Source organism: Pelobates fuscus, chromosome 7 (genome assembly GCF_036172605.1).
Source record: "Pelobates fuscus isolate aPelFus1 chromosome 7, aPelFus1.pri, whole genome shotgun sequence".
In the NCBI taxonomy this organism is placed as follows: domain Eukaryota; kingdom Metazoa; phylum Chordata; class Amphibia; order Anura; family Pelobatidae; genus Pelobates; species Pelobates fuscus.
This window is the reverse complement of record NC_086323.1, coordinates 35,043,321-35,066,392: the sequence shown is the minus strand read 5'-3', so window position 1 is coordinate 35,066,392 and position 23,072 is coordinate 35,043,321. Positions and strand designations below refer to the sequence as shown.

Genomic DNA, 23,072 nt, shown 5'->3' with positions numbered 1-23,072 from the left:
TTTGTCCATCTTCTCTAGGTTTTTTTCTTCTGTATGTTATAGTGACAGGGTATTGCCACATTCACCACCACTGCAGTCTTCCATTCCTTTTCTACCAACACGATGTAAGTTTTGTTGGCCAGTACTTGCTTGTCTGTCTGGATTTAAAAATCCCATTGGATCTTAGGCCATTCATTCTTAACTAACCTTTTTGGTTTCTCCCATTTGGACTTAGGTAGGTCAAGCCCATATTTTCTGCAGATGTTTTGGCACACAGTCCCAGCAAGTTGATTGCATCATAAAGAGTATGATGCCCCTTATAACGTCTTGCACTCATACCCCTCCCTTCTATTGACCTGCTGGTTGTGAATGCTTGTTCTTGTGCTGCTAGTATAGTGCCTCAGTGCTGTCTTTCAGTCTTGACCTTTTTATACACTAGTAGGATTTTGTAATGTGAGCCACATCTACTATCTGTTGATGGTACATCACATGTATATAACAATCTGTTTTTTTTTTTTTTCGTTTTGTTTTTTTGTGAACATGGATAGAAATTTCTACATGTGAAAGTTTACATATGGTAGTAAACAAATATTTTTATTCCTCAGGTGACTTGCAAAATACTAGCAATGAAATGGATGAAAGTGATCTTCATTTATTGCCAAATACAAAGATAATTATATATTTATAACATGACTACAAAAAATCTAGAATATTTTAAAATGTATATTTAAATTTGTTTTCTGAAATGTGTTTTTTACAGACTGTTTTTAGAAGATTTCGGGGTAGGGTCATTTAGTGTGAGGATGACTAGGGGCATGGATGCTCCTGGCCACAGGGTGGGGTACTCATCAACCCTTTACAGGCCAGGAAGCAAGGGCATCTCCTGGTTATATGTAAATAAAGAGGTTTAACCCTTATAGAGCCAGGAGGCTGGGAATCACCAGCCCTTTCTATAAAAAGCTGCAAACTCCTTTTAGAGGCTATTTACGATGAGGAAGCATACATGATAAATTTGCATGACACTTTATTATTGGTCTCATTAGGTGGTGCATTTATATCCGTTAAAGTAAGTTCCTTCTTTTTTTCATTAAACTATGAGACTATTTAGTTAATGCATTTTTGTTTTGCATTTTTCCGGTACAACACTGGATTTAGTAAATCCACATGAATGTCTATATTTAATTTATATATATATTTTTTTTTATTTATTTATATATATATATATATATATATATATATATATTTATATATATATATATATATATATATATATATATATATATATATAGTGATTCATTGTTGTACTGTTCAAGGGTAAGTTAAATGGAATAAAATAAATAGCAATTCTCAGTTGTCTGTAGTCAGTGTCAGAGCTGCCATCTTATGAAACATTCGTTCTTAGAAAATATTGTTAGAAGTTTAGAAATGACAAGCGTCTCCACATAGTCGAGAAAATTACTAAAAAGCATGAAATAAATGCTAAAAGACAGAATTTCAATATCTTAGATAAGCTGCATGATGTAAAGCAGATCAATCAAAACTCTGTGTAGGTGAGCATATATCTACTACACTGGAGAATTGGATGCCGTTAAGCTGCTTGAGTGTAAATAGTACATTCAGAAGATGGGGGCTAAAGTTATGTTCCAAGTGTCAAAGGTAATGTAAGACAGGATTTATCGAAATACAATGGAATTTACTCTTATTGATAATGATCAATTAGACATGCATTCGCTTTCAGGCAAATAGAAAGGTTTACAAAAATGTGTGTTTTTATTAATTTTGCCTGAAAACAAATACGAATCTCGGTTGAATGACTAAATCAAACACTGAACAAATTTTGTTTGGGACCATTTGGTCATTCGTTCACTGACTGCCATTCTGTGGTCAAGAAGGTATTGTTTTCCTAGTTTGCCACAAAATTAGAAGTGCTTCAAACTGGGTTTTTTGCCTTCTTTTGGATCAAGCAAAAAACAAATGTGAGGAAGGCTGAACTTGATGTAAGAGATGCAAGTCTCTTTTCAGCTACGTAACTATGTAACTATGTAATGTATGGGATCGGGTGGTTGGAAGGTCTGCAGGGAGGGAGGAGACACACAAGACTCTGCTTGCAAAGGGAGAAAAACATTATAGCTGTCGCCAGTGTGCAGTGTAGTCTGACAACAGACAAAAAATATGCACAGAACTGACATTAAGTTTCCCAGAACAGAGTTTGGGACTGCTAATATCACGTGTGCTGGGGGTGCAACTAGCCCCTGGCACACAAGTGCCCATTACTTTGGATGTGCAGTGTTTCAAGAAGAAACACTACATAGAAAGATACCTTCCTCCAAGATCACTTTTAAAAGCATTTGTGGTCATGTTGGTTGGAGTAACCCTTTAATATACTGATTCCACTGATTTACATAGTGAATGCTATGCTTGCTGTGCTTTGCACCACTTTTCAGAAAAAGACACTTTAAAAGGACACTAGGCCCATCCACACCACTTCATCTCAGTAAAGTGGTCTGGGCGCAGTGTCCCTGTCATTTTAACCCTGCAATGAAAAACATTGCCATTTTGTAGAAATGGCAATGTTTTCATTGTAGGGTTAAAACACCTTTAATGGCTGTCTTCTTGACAACCATAGGAGGTGCTTTCCACTGCAATAATAGAGTTAGATTTGGTTATTCAATAAGTGCTTCTTATAGAGAGCATATGGTTGCATAGCATAGAGATTTGCACATGTACGTTATTATGCATGCACATTAGCCCTTCCCTATGGGGAAGCATTCGATTGGCTGAGACCATCAAGATTGAAAATTTCAGATGGGGGGGAGCAGATACCTATATAGTGAGGGTTTTTACTTTTTTGTAATACAATATATTTTTTATGACAATCTCTGTTTATTAAATATTTTTCCTTACAAAAGAACAAATGAAATGAAACACAAAACACAAACTAAGGGTGATACAGTTTCAAATCAAGCTTTTTCATGCATCAACGCCTTACATTCATTTCCATAGACAGGATACCTATTCAAAAATAAGCATAACGTTAAGCATATTCTACCCGTACTCTTATCCCTTCATTATTCTCTTCTTTTTGCATATCAAACTATGAAAGCACCCAAAAAAAAAATAAAAAGTACCCAATAACATGTAAGGTCACCCATATACATATTTATCTACACAGACATATAAACATTCTTGCACATATTTATCAATTATCTCCTATATTCTGGTATTTTATTTCTTAAGAACATTCTTATTCTATCATTTCCAACGCATTTCTATTTTCCTTTTTTTTTATTTTATCCTGTTGGATTTCTCCCTAGTGCTTTCTCTATATAATGATAATGTAAAGATTTATTTTTATAATATGCTTCTCCCTTTTCTTTTACCTTTTTCCCATCCAGTGGCCTTTTACCGCTGAGATATAAACTTGTGCCATAGACACCACGTTTGGACATGTTTATCACTAGCATTTGAGATAGTTTCAATCCTAGATTCTGCAGCTTCAATCTCACCCACTTTTCCCTGGATTTCCAATATAGTGGGATTAAAATCTGCATTTAAAAGGAATCTTATACTGAGCTATTGATAGGCTTGTGTGATGTAGGAGGACATTCTCGGGCTGAAATGGTGGGTTTTTCCCCCTAAAATGTTTTCTATGACTACTTGTACCTCTTCCAAAAAATGTATTATAACCTGACAATACCACCATATGTACAAGTGTGTTCCCAGGTGTTCACTACATCGCCAGCACATTGGTGATTGTGTGAGGAAGATTTTATATAAACTGACTGATGTACTGTACCAGAATAAGAGTATTTTATAATTTGTTTCTTGAAATTTAGTACATGCCGTGCTATAATGGTTTAGTGTCAAAATCTTAGCTTACTGTTCTTCTGAGAATGTAGTCTCCAGAGCCTCCCCCATCTCCTTTTAAACAGGGCTTAACTAAAATTGTGTTTTTCATATAACAACTGGTACATTGTTGATATTCCGTGTGTGACTGAGTCACCCCTACTTCACACATTTTCTAATTTTGTGATACATCTATTCAATGGATGTTTTTGGGGGGATAGATTCATTAAAATGTTTGATTTGAATGTATCTGTATTTTTCCATAAATGTAGGTATATGATTATTTACCAGTTCTTCTTTTTTCTTTTAACCCCGAGGGTTGAAGAACCTCTTGAATGGTTTTTATCCCCCTATCTCTGAAAAGCCCTCTCCTATCTTAGGGGTTCCCCCCGCAAAGTCTGGGTTGTGGATTAGTGGTAATAAGGGGCTAGGTGTAGGTGCCACTAATTCTTTTTAATTTAAAATCACAATCTCAGTGTTGAGTGAATGGGGCTACCTATAGGTATCTGTTGAGATATTGTTAGCTTTTGTAACCACTTCAAGACTGTCAAAGGGATAGTACTTACTTTCTCTTCCAAGGTCAACCATGGCTTTTTTAATCCTATGACATGCCATTTTTGTATTGTAAGCATATGTGCTGATTGATAATATTGCTTAAAATTAAGGAGAGCTAATCCTCCCTTTGATTTCGGTAGACACAAAATATCGTATCTATGTTGTGGACGCGAACCTCGTCTTACAAAATGTATTGCTGCATTTTTGAGTGATGTGAAAAAGGAACGTGGTATTTGTGGTAGAATATTCATTTTGAGTAAATTAATACGCCCAAACCATGATATAAATTGCGTATTCCATTTACTCAAATCTATCTGAATTTATTTTAGTAATCGTAAATGGTTATTCTGATAGGCTTGAGGGTGTTCTGTGGTTATCCAAATACCCAAATATTTAATTTGGGCATTGCACCACTTAAATGGGAATTCCGCTGCTAAGTTGTTATTTTCCTCAGCTAATAGTGAGATGTTTAACACTTCACATTTAGATGCATTAAGCTTAAGGTTTGATAATATTTCAAACTTATTAAATTCTCATATCAAATTTGATAGTTATTCTTGGCTTAGTTACAAAACACATAATGTCATCTGCATATGCCACTAATTTATGTTATACCTTTTTAAAATTATAACCAGTGATATTTGGATTTCCCTTCACAGCTTGTAACAAAGGTTCTAAAGTAAGGGCAAATAAAATTGGGGATAGGGGACAGCCTTGACGTGTATCATTATTTACCTGTACTGTTTTAGAGAATATCCTATTTATATTTATTCTAGCATTTGGGATGGTATATAATGATCTAATCCACTGCCTTATTTTTTCCCCAAATCCCATTCGTTCTAAAGTTTCCTGCATAAATATCCAGTCTACTCGGTCAAATGCCTTATCCGCGTCTGTAGATAACAATATTACTGGGTGTTTCTCTTTTCTTGCCAAATGTATGATATTATAAACTCTGTAAATATTATCCCTTGCTTACCTTCCTGATCTAAAGCCACTTTGATCCGGGTGGACTAGATCCCCCACACAGACCTGCATCCTTGCTGCTAAAACCTTTCGAGAATAATTTTATATCCAGCTTTAGCAGGGATAAAGGTCTATAGCTGCTACATAACTCCGGATCTTTTCCTTCTTTCGGAAGGATTGTAATATATGCCTATAATGAGTCTGCATGGAACTTTCCCCCCCCCTTGTGATAGAATTAAGGGCATCAGCTAGACGCGGTATTAGTGTTGTTGCAAACTTCTTATAATATATTAAACTAAAGCTGTCTGGCCCTGTTGCTTTACCAGGTTTTGTTGATTTTAAAGCTAAAAATAATGAATCTTGTGTAACTGGACCATCTAGTGTTTTAGCGACTGAGGGCTCTACCACCTTGCTTATCATGTCAGATAAATATGTTTGCATCTCTACCTTTCGTGTACTCGGTATGGACTTGCTTGATATATTGTAATACCAGGGCTTCTATGCTACTCCCAAACTGAGTCCGGGTCTGGGGCTCAGCGCGTCTCAGCCCAGACTAACAGACATGCCTTCTGGAATCAGAGGCCTTTTTATTTATAAAAAGATAATTTTGAAAAACAATACATTATGTATAGTAAATTTATATTGTGATTTCATAGTTAAAAGACTTTGGATGCAAATTATAACTTCCTATATATATATATATATATATATATATATATATATATATATATATATATATATATATATATATATATATATATATATATATATATATATATATATATATATATATATATATTATTACACAAACAAACTTCCTATATATATATATATTATTACACAAACAAATATATATAGTAGTAAAAAGGATGGTATATATATATATATATATATATTTATACTACTTTTTACTACTATATATATTTGTTTGTGTAATAATTGCACAAAGTATATAAATAAGATGCTTTTCTAGAATTGATGTACACAAATTAGACATTTAACACTGACAAACAATATACACAATATTAAGCAAGCATATTTAATAATTGCAACAATCACATAATCACCCTAGTAGATGTATTTAAAAATAAAGTCTTTGGGAAATTCATGTAAATTGCATGTAAAAGGTGAGCTGTGGCTGAATTCAAGTAATTATTTTTTGGAATACATTATCTATAGCATTGAAGGATAATATTTTTACAATATATTAGCTATTCAGTAGTCTATAATAAACATAATGTTCACATAATCCTGGTTTGCAAAGCTTGATAAATGAATAGCTGCTTTGATTAATAACGCACAGATATCATCACACAGTGTTACGGCCGTAGACAGGAAGAAGAAAGGATGAAAACATTGGTATTTTTTATTAAGAAGCTGTTTAATGGCATGTGTTTTAATTAGAAGTCGAAGCATTGAGTTTAAATTCTGAAAAATCTCGAGAAAATTAAAACTTTAAACACAGAACTGACAGATTGTTATGCAAAGTAGGTTTGTGTAATAATGCATTAACTACCTTTGGATGTGTGTTTGTGGGTTTTTTTCCCACTAATTTAAATCAAGATCTAGAGAACTCAATGATTGGAGAGAATAGAATATATTTCTATATCACATCAACCATTTGTAGAATCACAGTGGTGCCTAAAAAAAAGACCATCTATTTTAAAAAAAAAAAGAAATTGCAGTGTCTCAAATGAGAGTATTTGTATTAGTACCATTTTTTTGAAGATGTGACTTTTGTTTTTCAGATGTTTTGATTAATTAAATTGCATTCTAACTTCCTAACTGCCTCTTAAGAAGGGACAGAGAGAGCATTACATGCAAATTAACCTATTTTCCCTCGATATTGAAATTGATTCACCGTGCATGCTTTGACACTTGCACCTTTTTTCCGCCTTGAAACCTATAACGTCTTTTTGGACTCTGAAATTTAACCAAACTAATGGACATTTGGGGAGACTTGGATTTTTAGGTACCATGAGTAATAGTTAGCTTAGCATACAAGATTTTAAAATCCTCTTGTCTCAAATATTATCAGTTTCTCTTGTCCTGTTTCTGCTCTATTTAAACCCATATCTGTAATGAGGATAATGGAAGCACCCCACAACAGATTGCTTACTAATGCAGCTTTGCCTTCCTCCCGTGCAGTTGGCCTCTTTGATATTAGCAAGATTTTAATCAAGATGAAAATGTATTTTAAAGTGAATTATGTTATGCTTGAAGATTGGATCACGGCGTTTAGGAGTGACTTGCTAATCTCATGCCATGTGCTAGGGTTGGTCCCTGCCAAAAGAGTTCAAGTACCCCTGATCTAGCTAGTATAAAACATATATTTTTTTATATAACTGCCATCATGTATTTGTTTTGATGTCCCATATTCTATAGACATTGATGCCAGATTTATCCTATTGTCATGTTTATAGGTGGAACGAGTTTATTGCTGGGATCAAATTGTTACATAATGAACCACTAGATAGTTGCTGTTGTTGTTGGGAAATTTTCCTTCAGGATAGCAATGTATAGTAAACACATTCCTCTACAAAATTATGTTGATATATTTACCTATTGACATTCATCCAAAAACAAATCTGTAAGACTTTGTGATTCAACAAATTGCTGCATAATTCACATGGTTTCAAAGTAGCGTCTACTTATCAGTCTTATCGTACGTTGGCACACGTAGGCGTAGAAGCAAAACCGTAAAATGTAAACAGAATTTGGTTTTGAAAACAAAACAATTTTGCATAATGACGCATTATCATTACATTAACCAGGATCCCACTCTTTATTCTTTCAAAATGTTAACTGCTGAAAATCAAAAGTGATTGTGCGTACTTGTAATCAAGAGGCTTGGCACATAAATATAAGTCAGAATGCTAAGATTTGGGAGTAATCTTGTATTGTTTTGTGCAAACGTGGGCTCTTTTTGCACAGATTCTCTAGACCTCACGATACGCATGAGTGAGTTTCGCCTACTTTTTGAAAATAAGCAGCATTCACAAAAATATTTAACTTTCCGCATACTTTTACAGAGGAAATAGTGTGTAGAATTTGAGATTTGTTTTGTTAAGGACTGCAATAAGTCTGAATTTGGGATGACTGGGTGACTGTACGAAATCCCTAAAACTGAGTCAAAATGTAGTCGAATCATAAACAAAACAAATTACCAATGGTCTGGCCTGGGATAAAACATAACTATTGGCTAGGGGACAGTCACTAAATTTAGATTTTATTCACAGATCAAGTGAGAAGTGACCAATACAGGGGAAAAGGAGGAGCAGTAAAAAGTCTATATTATTGGTTACTTTTTCTCACGAAATGGTGAGAATTTAATTTATATTATGTGCATATGTAAATGGCAAATGTGTTTGCTCTTTTGATTCAATCTGATTTTGTTTTCCAGAATAGATTTTTTTTTAATTTAACTAAATAAGGACGAAATGAAATGAATTGCCATATGGCTGAATCTCTGCCTCCAACATTTTGTTTTAATTTTCAGACAATTTTTTTTGCCATGCATAATAGTTGATGTCCCAGATGCATTATCCTCCTGCTCTGAGCTAGAGTTGTACAATTTTAGGACTCCATGATTTCATGATGTTCTACATCATCGCATGTGTGTCTACTTTATTTTATGTGAGTAATTTACTTGCAAACCTTAATAATGTGCCATAGCCATGATTCTGTGGAGTGGGATTTAAAAAAAAAAAAAAAAGCCACATACAAAACTCACATTACATGAAAAATGCTCACAGATATAAATCTGGTTGATTTTCTTAATGCAACTTCTTAAACCAAGGCTTCCTAGGTGATGACACTTAATTACCACTTCTTCATATTGCCTGTGTTCCATTGCTTATTTGTCCTCTATAATCTCAATGAATGCATGCAATTAACAAGCTGGCAGCTAAAACTCAAAAGACAACTGACTAAGGTCAATCTAAATGGCATATTCAAGTGATCGGGCTGTGTAGGCATTCATTAACCACTAAGAGATTCATTTAAAAATACATTGCACAGAATGTTAATGCTTTATCGTTGTCAGTTATCATCACTTCCTGATGAATAATCAGAGAGTATTGATATACTTTTCGCAAAGTGCCTTTTCTAACTTTACACCGTTCTATATGTAAGATGAATATATTTTACTAGGATCAATTACACAGCGTATACATTTATTCTTAGATATATTGATGATCTATTACTCATGCATGTAACAAGAGGGCAATCTGATTATGCTGCTATCTGTTTACTGCTTTGGTATTCATTTACATATACATGATTGTGTGTGTGTGTGTGTGTGTGTGTGTGTGAGAGTAAGATATATGTTTATATATATAATATACATGAAACAGTGTGTATAGTGTTGACTGTGTTAACGGTGTGTGATGGGATGTGTCTGTCTGTGCAAACCATAAATTTATATCTGGTTTGTGGATACTGCATCTGGGACCATATGTTTTTATCACAGACCACCATCACTACTCTCTCAAAGCAGTATAATGATGACATCTCAGGTTCTACAAAGACCCTCACAAAGAAGCACAACTAAGCTTACAATTCTGGCAGCACTACAGGGAGATGTATTCACAACGTGGAAACAAATTGCCTTTGTGTATTTGTCTCTTATGACATCACCTTTCATTCCAATCACATGCACTAGCTAGGCTTTAGCATCTAATGATACTGGTATTTAACCAGCTAATTTATGTCACCGACAAACAACATAGAGCTGGTCGTATAATATTTTAATAGGATATTGTAGGCACTACCAGTTCATCTTATTGAATTGGTTATAGTGCCTTGAGTCCTCAGGTGTTGTCCCTCAATTTTCAGGCAGTTTAACACTAATTCAATGTCTCTGGTCTCTCGGATACTCCTGGAGGTATAGCTAAGGCAGAGATTACGCAATCCCTACTAACCAAACCCGTTCATATCAGCAATTGGTGTTGTGAGAGCTGAAAGTGGTTGACTGACACCCTCAGCCAATCACATCAACCTAATTGTGTCAGGGTACCTGTGGTCTCTACCTCCGAAAGAGGTAGAGACTTAGCTGTTCCTCCATCCAGACGGCCTGATGGCTCCCTTCCCCACGGTCTATCCGGTCATGCAAGGCCGGCCGCGAGGGAGTGACTGCCTTTTACAGCATCTAGGCAGGAAGTTGTCATCAGGACACTCCTCCGGAACGACCTGTCACTCAATTGCTGCAGGACCAATCAGGAAGCCTCAGAGGCGTGGTTACTGCTCTGAACAGGGTATTTAACAGAGCTTCTTTCATTAGCTCATTGCCCTGTCATGGTTCTAGCTTGTTCTAGTCACTCAGTGCTTGTGTATTCTATTATCCCTTTTGGTTTTGACCCGGCTTGTTTACCTTACTCTGCTTATCTCTGTTACTCTTGATTCGGCTTGTCTCTCGCTTACCTGTCTTCTGTTACCCTCGACCTCGGCTTGTCTTTGACCATTCTTTACTGTACTACTTACGTTAGTCCGGCCATTCTAAGGTCCGGTATACGTATCTGGCTACTGTTTGTACTCTGCGTGTTGGATCCCTGTCCCGATCCTGACATTACGACAGGGCCAATGGATCCTGCAAGTACAAACAGTCAGCTTGCTTCTCCTGATCCTAGGTTTGAAGCCATGGATCATAGAATGGATCAGATGGCGCTTGCGCTACAGGCACTTTTATCTCGTGCCAATAACCCACCAGAGGAGATACATAATACCCCTATTTCTCCTGTCGGTTCAGGTCTAGAGGTAGCCACAGTGGGTGCTTCTTCTCACATTACCCCCCCAGTACGCTATGGCGGGGCTCCTGAGAGGTGTCGTGGTTTTTTAAATCAAATTAGTATCCACTTTGAATTGCAACCTCGCTCCTATCCTACAGATAGGGCTAAGGTAGGATTTATTTTCACCCTACTTATTGAGAAGGCTCTGAGATGGGCCAACCCATTATGGGAAAACGAAAACCCATTGGTGTATAACTATAATGCATTTGTAGCTGCTTTTAGAAGAACATTTGACCCTCCAGGTAGAAAGGTGAATGCAGCCAGATTACTGTTGCGCCTGAGACAGGAGAACCGAACACTTGTGGATTATGCACTAGAGTTCAGGTCTCTGGCGTCAGAAGTCAAGTGGAATGAGCAGGCATATATGGATGTATTTTTGAATGGCCTATCTGATGTAATCCTTGATGAGGTTGCTACTAGGACTTAATTTCGTTCATCTCTCGGATAGATGAACGTTTAAGAGAGAGACAGAACACTCGAGAGAGGAATCGGAGACCTTCTTTTAGGTTAGCCCCCGCTTTTCCAAGTCCTGACTCCACAGTATCTTTGCTTCCTGAACCTATGCAGATAGGGTATACCCGCCTCTCTGAGGAGGAAAGACAGTACAGAAGAAGAGAGGGTCTGTGTATGTATTGTGGAGCCAAAGGGCATTTACTCTCGAACTGTTCTAACCGTCCGGGAAACGCTCGCACCTAAGTCTCTCTAGAGGACAGGCCTTGGGTGTTTCTATTTTGTCCTCTACTCCTAATTATAAAGATCACAGGCTTCTGCTACCAGTTTCCTTAACTTAGGAGAAGGAAGTAGTCAGGGCTATGGCTTTGATAGATTCCGGTGCTGCTGAGAATTTTATAGACCAAGCCTTTGCTATTAAAAACAATTTCCCATCCCAGCTAAGGGAGACAACCTTGGCCGTTGAGGCCATAGATGGTAGACCACTACTAGATCCTGTTATCTTTCGTGAGACCGTACCCATTAATTTAAATGTTGGTATCCTACACGTGGAGAATTTATCTCTTTTGCTGATTTCGTCCCCTTCCGTTCCCATAGTTCTGGGGTACCCATGGTTAAAGAAACATAACCCTATTATCGATTGGGGAGTTAGGGGAGATACTCTCGTGGGGCCAGGGCTGCCAGGAGAGGTGTTTAGGCAAGGTTTCTCCATTAGCTAACATTAACATACCGGAGAATCCTACTCAGTCCACAGAAGGACAGATACCAGACCTTTACCTGGACTTAAAGGCAGTATTTGACAAGAAGAATGCTGATTCTTTACCGCCCCACAGGTCATTTGATTGTAAAATTAAGCTTCTACCCGGGACTATGCCTCCGAGGGGTCATGTATATCCCTTGTCTGTTCAGGAAAACTTGGTTCTAGAGGAGTATATTCGGGAGAATTTAGAAAAGGGATTCATTAGGAGGTCTTCTTCTCCGGCCGGGGCTGGGTTCTTTTTCATTAAGAAAAAGGATGGCACGCTGAGACCTTGTATCGATTACCGAGGCTTGAATAAAATAACTGTCAGAAATGCCTATCCTATCCCACTGATTACCGAGTTATTTGATCGTCTTAAGGGCTCCAAAATCTTCACCAAGTTAGATCTCAGAGGGGCTTACAATTTGGTGAGAATCCAGCAAGGCCACGAGTGGATGACGGCATTCAATACCCGGTATGGCCATTACGAATACACTGTTATGCCATTTGGACTATGCAATGCTCCTGCAGTATTTCAAGATTTGATTAATGAGGTACTTAGGGAGTTTCAGCATGATTGTGTTATTGTTTACCTGGACGACATACTAATACACTCTAAGGAGATTGAGACTCACCATAGACAGGTCAGAAAGGTGTTACACAAACTTCTGCAACATGGTCTATACTGCAAATTGGAGAAGTGCAGTTTTGATCAGGCTCAGGTAGACTTCCTGGGGTACGTGATTTCTAGGGAAGGTTTTAAAATGGATCCTGGTAAACTCCAATCTATTTTAGACTGGCCTTTGCCCAAATGACTCAAGGCTATCCAAAGGTTTATTGGGTTTTCCAACTACTATAGGCGCTTCATTAAGGGTTACTCCTCTATCATTGCGCCTATTACCAATATGACCAAACAAGGGGCTGATACTAAGTTCTGGTCTGAGGAAGCTCTTGGTGCTTTTAAGACTCTCAAGGAACTTTTTGCCTCAGCTCCCATTTTAGTTCATCCTGATACGACTCTGCCTTTCTTGCTCGAGGTCGATGCTTCTGAGACAGGAGTTGGGGCTGTTCTGTCTCAAAGGTTAGGGGTGGATAAACCGTTACACCCTTGTGGTTTCTTCTCTAAAAAAATTTCTGGGCCTGAGAGCAGATATGACATCGGGGAGAGGGAACTGTTAGCGGTCATTAAGGCTTTAAAGGAGTGGAGACATTTACTGGAAGGGACACTACACCCTGTTACTATTCTAACGGATCATAAGAACTTGTCTTATATTGGGGAGGCGAAGCGCTTGTCCGCCAGGCAGGCTCGCTGGGCCTTGTTCCTCACTCACTTTAATTATGTACTTACGTATAGACCTGGTTCTAAGAACTCTAAAGCCGATGCATTGTCTCGTCAATATGAACCATCCACTATAACTGAACCACTTCTGTCCTCCATAGTTCCTAAGGGGAATATCATCGCGAACACGAATCTCAGGATTCACTCTCCATTGCTTTCTGAGATCATGAAGTTTCAGCATTTGGCACCTAAACAGACCCCTGGGGATCGACACTTCGTTCCTGCCGCTCTCCAACTGGAGGTGCTACGCTGTCTCCATAACAGTAAGGTGTCTGGGCATCCTGGCATCCGCAAGACTTATGCGCTGGTCTCAAAGATTTTTGGTGGCCTGACTTATGCAAGGATATTAAAGAATTCATCGGGGCATGTGAAGTTTGTACCAAGACCAAGCTACCCCATTCACTTCCATGCGGATTTCTACACCCTTTAGAGGTTCCTGAAAAGCCTTGGTCCTGCCTGGCAATGGACTTCATTGTTGATTTGCCTATCTCTAAAAAGCAGACTGTCATCCTCACTGTGGTAGACAGATTTACTAAAATGGCTCACTTCATTCCCTTACCTAAACTCACATCTTCGCCCGAATTAGCGGAGATATTCGCCAGGGAGATTTTCCGTTTGCATGGGATACCTTCCCAGATTGTCTCTGACAGAGGCTCCCAATTTGTTTCCCGTTTTTGGAGATCATTCTGCTCCCAACTAGGCATCAAATTGATTTTCTCCTCTGCCTATCATCCTCAGTCCAATGGAGCTGCTGAACGCACTAACCAAAAAGTTGAACAATATTTACGTTGTTTCGTTTCAGAACACCAGGACGATTGGGTCGGTTTGATTCCTTGGGCGGAGTTTGCACATAACAATCTCATTTGTGATTCTACGCATTCTAGCCCTTTTTTCTTGAATTATGGCTTTCATCCTTCCATCCTTCCTTCGGAGTCTTCTTCTCAAGGGATACCGTCGGTGGATGTTCATGTTGCCAATTTAAGAGAGTTGTGGGATCAAACTCGACAAATCCTTCTGCACAATTCTACGCTGGTTAAAAAACACGCTGACAAACGTAGAAGGGCAGCACCGGTGTTTGTTCCAGGCGATAGAGTATGGTTAAGTACTAGAAACATTCGGTTAAAAGTGCCGTCCATGAAGTTTGCTCCTCGATATATTGGACCTTACAGGGTACTGTCTCAAATTAACCCAGTTGCGTATCGTTTAGCGTTGCCTAATGCCTTACGCATTCCTAATTCATTTCATGTTTCCTTGCTAAAACCATTAATATGTAACAGGTTCTCCTCCACGATCGCCCCTCCCCGCTCAGTTCAGGTGGAGGGTCAGGAGGAGTATGAGGTCAATTCCATTGTTGATTCTCGAATCTCCCGGGGGAAACTGCAATATCTGGTCGATTGGAAGGGTTATGGTCCTGAGGAGAGAAGTTGGGTACCTCAGGAGGAGGTGCATGCTCCCCGTCTCCGCAGGGCGTTTCACTCTCGATGCCCTTCTCGCCCTGGTGTATTCCGCCCGGTGGGCGTATCTGAGAGGGGGGGTACTGTCAGGGTACCTGTGGTCTCTACCTCCGAAAGAGGTAGAGACTTAGCTGTTCCTCCATCCAGACGGCCTGATGGCTCCCTTCCCCACGGTCTATCCGGTCATGCAAGGCCGGCCGCGAGGGAGTGACTGCCTTTTACAGCATCTAGGCAGGAAGTTGTCATCAGGACACTCCTCCGGAACGACCTGTCACTCAATTGCTGCAGGACCAATCAGGAAGCCTCAGAGGCGTGGTTACTGCTCTGAACAGGGTATTTAACAGAGCTTCTTTCATTAGCTCATTGCCCTGTCGTGGTTCTAGCTTGTTCTAGTCACTCAGTGCTTGTGTATTCTATTATCCCTTTTGGTTTTGACCCGGCTTGTTTACCTTACTCTGCTTATCTCTGTTACCCTTGATTCGGCTTGTCTCTCGCTTACCTGTCTTCTGTTACCCTCAACCTCGGCTTGTCTTTGACCATTCTTTACTGTACTACTTACGTTAGTCCGGCCATTCTAAGGTCCGGTATACGTATCTGGCTACTGTTTGTACTCTGCGTGTTGGATCCCTGTCCCGATCCTGACAAATTGTTACTCAGGCTAATATTATTATTATTATTTAATTATTTATATAACACCAGCAAATTCCGTTGTGCTGTACTATTGGTGGACTAACAGACACGTAATTATAACCAGACAAATGGACGCACAGTAACAGAGGAGTTGAGGGCCCTGCTCAATGAGCTTATAAGCTAGAGAGAGCGGGGTATAGTGACACAAAGGGTATAAGAAGGGGTAATGAAATAGGTTGCTAGAAAAGTATTCACTAAGATTTTTTTTGACAGTTGCAGGAGAGGAGTCCAAACAGTTTAAATTATATGCTTTCCTAAAGAAGTGTGTTTTCAATTTTTTTTGAAGGAATTGAGACTGGGTGAAAGTCTAATAGAGAAGGGAAGGGAGTTCCACAGAAAAGGTGCAGCCTGGAGAAGTCTTAGAGGCGAGCATCAGATGTAGGAGTATGGGCAGAGGATAGATGTAGGTCCTCGGCAGAGCACAGGGGCCTCGACAGGACATACTTGTATATTAGGGAGGATAGGTATGTTGGAGCAGCATTATGCAAGCAAGCACCAGAATCTTAAATTGAGCCCTATATCTAACTGGAAGCCAATGTTGGGACTGACAGAGGGGGAGGCGTGGGAGGTGTGTTGCACAGGAAAATGAGCCTCGCCGCAGAATTTATTATTATTATTATTATTATTATTATTATTATTATGATATTTATAGAGCGCCGTGAAATTCCGCAGCGCTTTGTAATGGGTGGACGAACAGACAGGTAGTTGTAACCAAATCAGTTGGACACACAGGAACAGAGAGGTTGAGGGCCCTGCTCAATGAGCTTACATGCTAGAGGGAGTGGGGTAAAATGACACAAAAGGTAAGGATAGTATTAGACTAGTGACAGTTGCAGAAGAGGAATCAGTTGGGAGCTATTTATTATAGATTGCAGCGGTGCAATCTGGGAACACATAAGTCCATTGAGAAGGGAATTGCAGTAGTCAATGCGAGAAAGAACAACGACATGGACCAGCACCTTATCTGCGTCTGGTGTTAAATAGGGGCGGATGCAAGCTATGTTTTTGATATGGAAGCAGCAGGATTTGGCAATCGACTGGACATGAGGGGTGAAGGAGAGGTCGGAGTCAATGAGAACACCTAGGCAGCGAGCCTGTGAGGTAGAGGTGATGGTGGCACCATTGACTTGGAGGGAGACAGACACCGTAGTAGCAACACTTGAGGGAGAAAAGACCAGAAGTTCTGTTTTAGACAGGTCGAGTTTAAGGAAGTGAGCAGCCAACCAGTTGGAAATCATGGAGAGGCAGTCAGAGACACGAGTCAAGATGGGCGGAAAGAGATCAGGAGAGGACAGGTAGATTTGTGTGTCATCTCCATATAAATGATAATGGAAGCCAAATGAGCTGATGAGTTTACCAAGGGAGGCAGTGTAGACTAAGAACAATAGGGAACCACGGACAAAACCTTGGGTAACGCCAAAAGAGAGTGGTTGGGGAGAAGAGGCAGAGCCAGGAAATGAAACACAGAAAAAGCGCAGGGAGAGGTAGGAGGAGCACAAGGAGAGAGCAGTATCTTCCTCATTAGTCCAAGCAGGATAGAGGGGATGGGATCCCGGGACAATCATTTGGCCTTAAAAAATTGAAATAGGAAAAAAAAGAGTGTATACCGCGCCTAGAGGTATTTATATTAAAAAGTATACATACATATGTTTGATGGATATTTCCAACAGTAGGTGGTAACCTCAAAATAAAAATAAATAATAATAATAGTGCAGTACAGTAAATCAGCAAGAAAAGATATCAATTAAAGCTATACACAGTCCACTCACATTTGGATGAGCTATAACAGAGCTCGGCTGTGATGCGCTTGGACGGTACAATCCCCGTCCTGAGATATATGATGATGGTGGCTCCAGGGGTTTTCAAAGGTGCAGTGGATTGTAGATAATAAAAGGGAAATATAGCAGCAAATGGTGAAGTAAGTACTGGTAATATAATAAAAAATAGTAAATAGTATTGTACTTACAATTGCTAGAGCATAAAACCTGCTCTAGTGTAAACAGCCTAGGTGGTATAATCCCCACCAAGGATATGCAGGATCCAGGGAGTAGATAAAAGTAATAAAATATAAAAAAGTATACTATAAAAAGTACTTTAATATATATATATATATATATATATATATATATATAACAAACAAGTATAATAACAAGTATAAAAGTCCACTTTACGCGTTTCGCCTAATAAGGCTTCTTCAGAAGTGTGGGTCATCTCCCTCAGGGATCCGTTTATATATGGCTGTAGATTGGAAAATTCATTGGTGGTGTGGTGGTTCCTATTTCCGGGTTGTCTGTGTGGAACGCAAGTGTCGCCTGACTGATGACGCGGCACTCGCGTCGCACCGGAAATGACGTGGTGTACGCGTCATTCCGGAACTGCACCTTTGGCGTGATCGATGATGTTACGCTCAAGTGTGTGCTAATGCTCTGGAACGCAACGCACGCCGTTCTCCTAGCGTTGCGTGCGTTCCACTTGAGCGTAACATCATCGATCATTTCCGGTGCGACGCGAGTGCCGCGTCATCAGTCAGGCGACACTTGCGTTCCACACAGACAACCCTGAAATAGGAACCACCACACCACCAACGTATTTTCCAATCTACAGCCATATATAAACGGATCCCTGAGGGAGATGACCCACACTTCTGAAGAAGCCTTATTAGGCGAAACGCGTAAAGTGGACTTTTATACTTGTTATTATACTTGTTTGTTATATATATATATTAAAGTACTTTTTATAGTATACTTTTTTATATTTTATTACTTTTATCTACTCCCTGGATCCTGCATATCCTTGGTGGGGATTATACCACCTAGGCTGTTTACACTAGAGCAGGTTTTATGCTCTAGCAATTGTAAGTACAATACTATTTACTATTTTTTATTATATTACCAGTACTTACTTCACCATTTGCTGCTATATTTCCCTTTTATTATCTACAATCTACTGCACCTTTGAAAACCCCTGGAGCCACCATCATCATATATCCCAGGACGGGGATTGTACCGTCCAAGCGCATCACAGCCGAGCTCTGTTATAGCTCATCCAAATGTGAGTGGACTGTGTATAGCTTTAATTGATATCTTTTCTTGCTGATTTACTGTACTGCACTATTATTATTATTTATTTTTATTTTGAGGTTACCACCTACTGTTGGAAATATCCATCAAACATATGTATGTATACTTTTTAATATAAATACCTCTAGGCGCGGTATACACTCTTTTTTTTCCTATTTCTATCCACATACAAGGTTTTGGGAATCCTTGTTTTTGTACACTGCTGCCTGCACATTACTTGCTATAGCGAGCGCCTATTATCCTCTTGTTTTTTTAAAAAATTGAAAACAGTTTAATGCTGAGGGAAGGATGGCACTCCAGACATCATAACCACATCACTAAAATGAAGCAGTTATAGTGCCTACAGTGTCCCTTCAACTGGATACACTGATAAGATATATAAAATATTGAGGGAAAACAAGGTAGATGGAGAATGGTACCTATTTAGGGATGGGAAGTATAATCTAACCCTGTGGGGAAGTCAGTTGTCTATCTTGGATTTGAGATATGATGGAAAGTTTTCTTGGGAGTGAGGAGTTTAGTTTTGTTCTGGATATTTTTTCTTTTTTTTCTTTATAAAACATGGAAGACTGCCATTTTTAAGATAAATGTTGACTTTGTTTATCTAGGGAGAAAGGTCCTCTGCTGTGTGTGAGAAAGCACTTTCTATTCCAATGTGTAGCTCAATAGGAAATAGAAATGAGGTGCATCAAGGTAATTGGAAATGGTCTCTGGACTGGACTATTCAGGGATCACTGAACTAAGAAATATGCTGTGCGCATCTGTACTCATCCATAAGGGTCCGGCTTGCATAAACATGCAGAAATGGAAGAGGGAACATATGTTCGAATAGTATGTAGTTAGCAATTAGGTCTCAATCCAGATAGAGAATCAGACTGAATCAGTATACAAAGTATAGTCAGTAACAATGACCTACATCATAGCCTAATGTTGATAGATCACACCTTTTCAGCTTTAATGCATTAGAGTATATTGTGGAAACTAGATAAGGGAATTGCAAATGTTCTGTAAAATAAAAAAATTTAAACAAATTTCCTTTTAAACTGTTTTTCCAATGTTCTTATTTGGCCTTAAAACTGTTCTTCTCTTGTCGTTTCTCCACAATTTCCATTTTAGTGAAATACCCCATAGTATACAAATGTTTACTCAGATGTTATTGCTCAGAGCAGCTCGTAAGAGGTGAAAACGAGTTTAGTAAAAAAAAAAAAAAAAAAAAAGAGAGATTATCAATTGGAAAAGGATCTTTAAGAAAAATATAGTTCATGTGAAAGCTTGAAGGTCAAGTTCTTTATTCAAATCCCTTGTAAGGAATACAACGTGTAAGTCCAGGGTTTCCATTTTCTTTTCAGTAGTTTATCTCTTTTACGAGAAACTTCCAGTGTTATCTAAATTTCACCTCCCATTGCATGTTCTCCTTTCCAGTTGTGCTATAAGGAAGGATGAGGAGATAATGGAGTCGATGGATACTTCTTCTTATAAGAATATGTTTTAGCAGTTTCTGCGGATCTTTAAAGTCTTTCTGGAAAAATGCTGTATCGGCACTTTTTAATGTCGGTATATGCTTGTTTTTCACTGACTTGAAACTTGAATACTGGAATGACAATAAGATAAATATTTGTAAATGATCTAGGCTCATGCTTTAATCATACATGATTGCAGAATACAATTAATATTTGGCATTTAGTAAAGATAACGGATGACTATTCTGCGCCCTCTCAGTGACAGAGGACAATGATGTAGGGCTTTGGTATTAACCATGTTAGAAGCGCATTGCAGCAAGGTGTGTTCTGACAGGTCACAGTGTATAATGTCATTAAGTTAAATATTCTACCGTATAATCAAAGAACAAAAAACAGTTAATTAAAAGAAGGTATTTTAAATAATTTATTTTCAGACCAGCCAACTTTTGACTTTACAGAATGCATTTTTTTTTTTATAAACAAAATTATGGTAGTGTTCTAATTCGTATGAATATGTTTATTATTTTATTTATTGAGTAGCATTATTTCTCAAGTTATATACATATGAACAAAACATGCAACCATATGATATGATATGTTTGGACATGCAGGGAGGAGCTGAGACAACGTTATAGGGAGTGAATGAATAGTAACACAAGAACCTTACATTGTACCTGGACTGATGGTACAGTTATACAAGGGGTGTGCAGTCTAATGGAAAGGACTTTTAGTGGAAAGGAACTGCCCCAATTAAAAACCAGATTGGGGTGTTAGGGAGAAGGGTCTTGTATCACATATCCGAGTGGAATAATGTATTTCCCTCTGCTCTTTCTGTTTGGGCAGTGTGAAAAGATACACAATCGGGAATTAAGAAGACAAGAACATGAAAAAAAGAAAGAAAAATGTGTGAATTTGTTGCATTCCGGTGCTCAAGGGAGCTTCTCAAAATATCTATATAATAAATGCACAGAGTAATCCATCATGTACCCTTGCCACCAATGCTATGGCACTGTGTATGAGAGCCAAGTACTCCCGGTGTATGGGTGTCATTGACTTGTGATATCAACACAGTTAATGCCGGGTCGATGGAGAGAGATCTCCGATGTCCTTGCTTGGCCTCCAGATCGACCCAAGCTTAGTGCCCACCATCTACTAATTTCCATGTGGGCCAATCAGATCCTGGTCTCATCCACACCCACCAACTCCCATCTTGATTTTGGACCAATCCACCAACTCCCATCTTGATTTGGGAGGTATATGATATGCTCATAATAAGCTTTAAAGAAAATAAGAGAAGAAGTTTAGATGGACAATTGTGCAATTCTACTTGAGGTAACAATGTATCATTACACCTTTTCACTATAAGGGGGTGTTGTGGGACTCCACCATTTTATATTATTTATTGCGCCTTGGACATAGGTTATACACTGTATACCATTATTTTCTGTATATGTTATCAGTAGAACCATAAGAGGGGGTTCTTTCTTTTAGGCTGCACCTTTTATGACTTATTTAGATTGCACTTCTTTTTTTGGTCATAATAAGCTTTGACCTTAAAGTGAAATGTTTTATCTGTGCACCATTTATAAATTAATCGAATGCTCTGTAACGCAATAGGTTAATAAAAGTGCCATATACAAAGAAATTACATTTTCTAAATAAAGCTTCAGAATTACTATTTACAGATCCCAGAGCTAAGATACAATCCATTGTAACGCAAAATTAATTACATTAAAAAGTTTGCTTAATCATATTATGTGTATAATCAACAAAGGTAAATTGCACGTTCATACGACTGGATGTTGGTGTAAAAGTTAATAAATGCAGCTCATATTCATTATGCACACTCTAGTTATAATAATTTACTGCCCATTGCAAAGCTTTTCTAAGCATTGTAATTAAATAGAAAATGCACATTAGAATTATAATGAGTAATTAGGGCAACATAACTAATATGCACGAAAGTCCCAAAGCTCATTAAATTGTTAAAAGACAAAACCCATCCTTGCAAATTATTTTGCATATCATATGTAAGCGTATGAACAAACTTCACGTAGAAGACCTGGCCTGACATTTAGAATTGAGCTATTTGCACAAGAATGGTATTCATGAATTAGAAGTGTCTTGGATTAAACCAAGCTGGTCCACGCTGGTGGAGATTGGATATTAGTAATTTTTTTTTTTTTTTTTTTTTATTACAGAAATATTGTAATTCGAGTTTTTCTCATATAAACATACATATACACTGTATTATGTAAATATCAGGCTCAATGTCAATCCCTAAACAAATAACATAAAACATTATTATTCTACACTCTTAACAAGTAATTATTAATGGTTGTTCTGCATATTTAACAAAGGTTTGCTTACACTAAAGCGTTAAAGGGACATTTTAGACACTATAAGAACTTAATATCACTGAAGTGGTTATAGTTTCTTGAATTCCCTGGTGCTGTCCTTCCATTCAGTGTTAACCCATTTTTTAATAGTTTGATACTGAATGAGGGTCTTCTGCAGTCATACCAATCCATGCCAGTGATTGTCAGGTGTGATAGACTAAGAGTGATCGGCTGACACTCTCAGCCAATCACATCTGCCCATTTCTACACAGTCTAATGCGGAAGCATTATTTTAAGCAGTTAGGGCTGTAGAGATGCTTGCTCATAGTAATACCAAAAAGAGAAATGACGCTTGGAGACCCCATACACTATAACCACTTTAATAAGAT

General features: G+C 38.3%; 1 protein-coding gene across 3 annotated transcripts in view; it reads left to right on the top strand.

Annotated features, from left to right (window-relative positions):
- The window catches only part of NEGR1 (neuronal growth regulator 1), a 473,994-nt gene that overhangs the window by 337,566 nt on the left and 113,356 nt on the right, over positions 1–23,072 (top strand). The gene's annotated exons all lie outside the window — the stretch shown is intronic.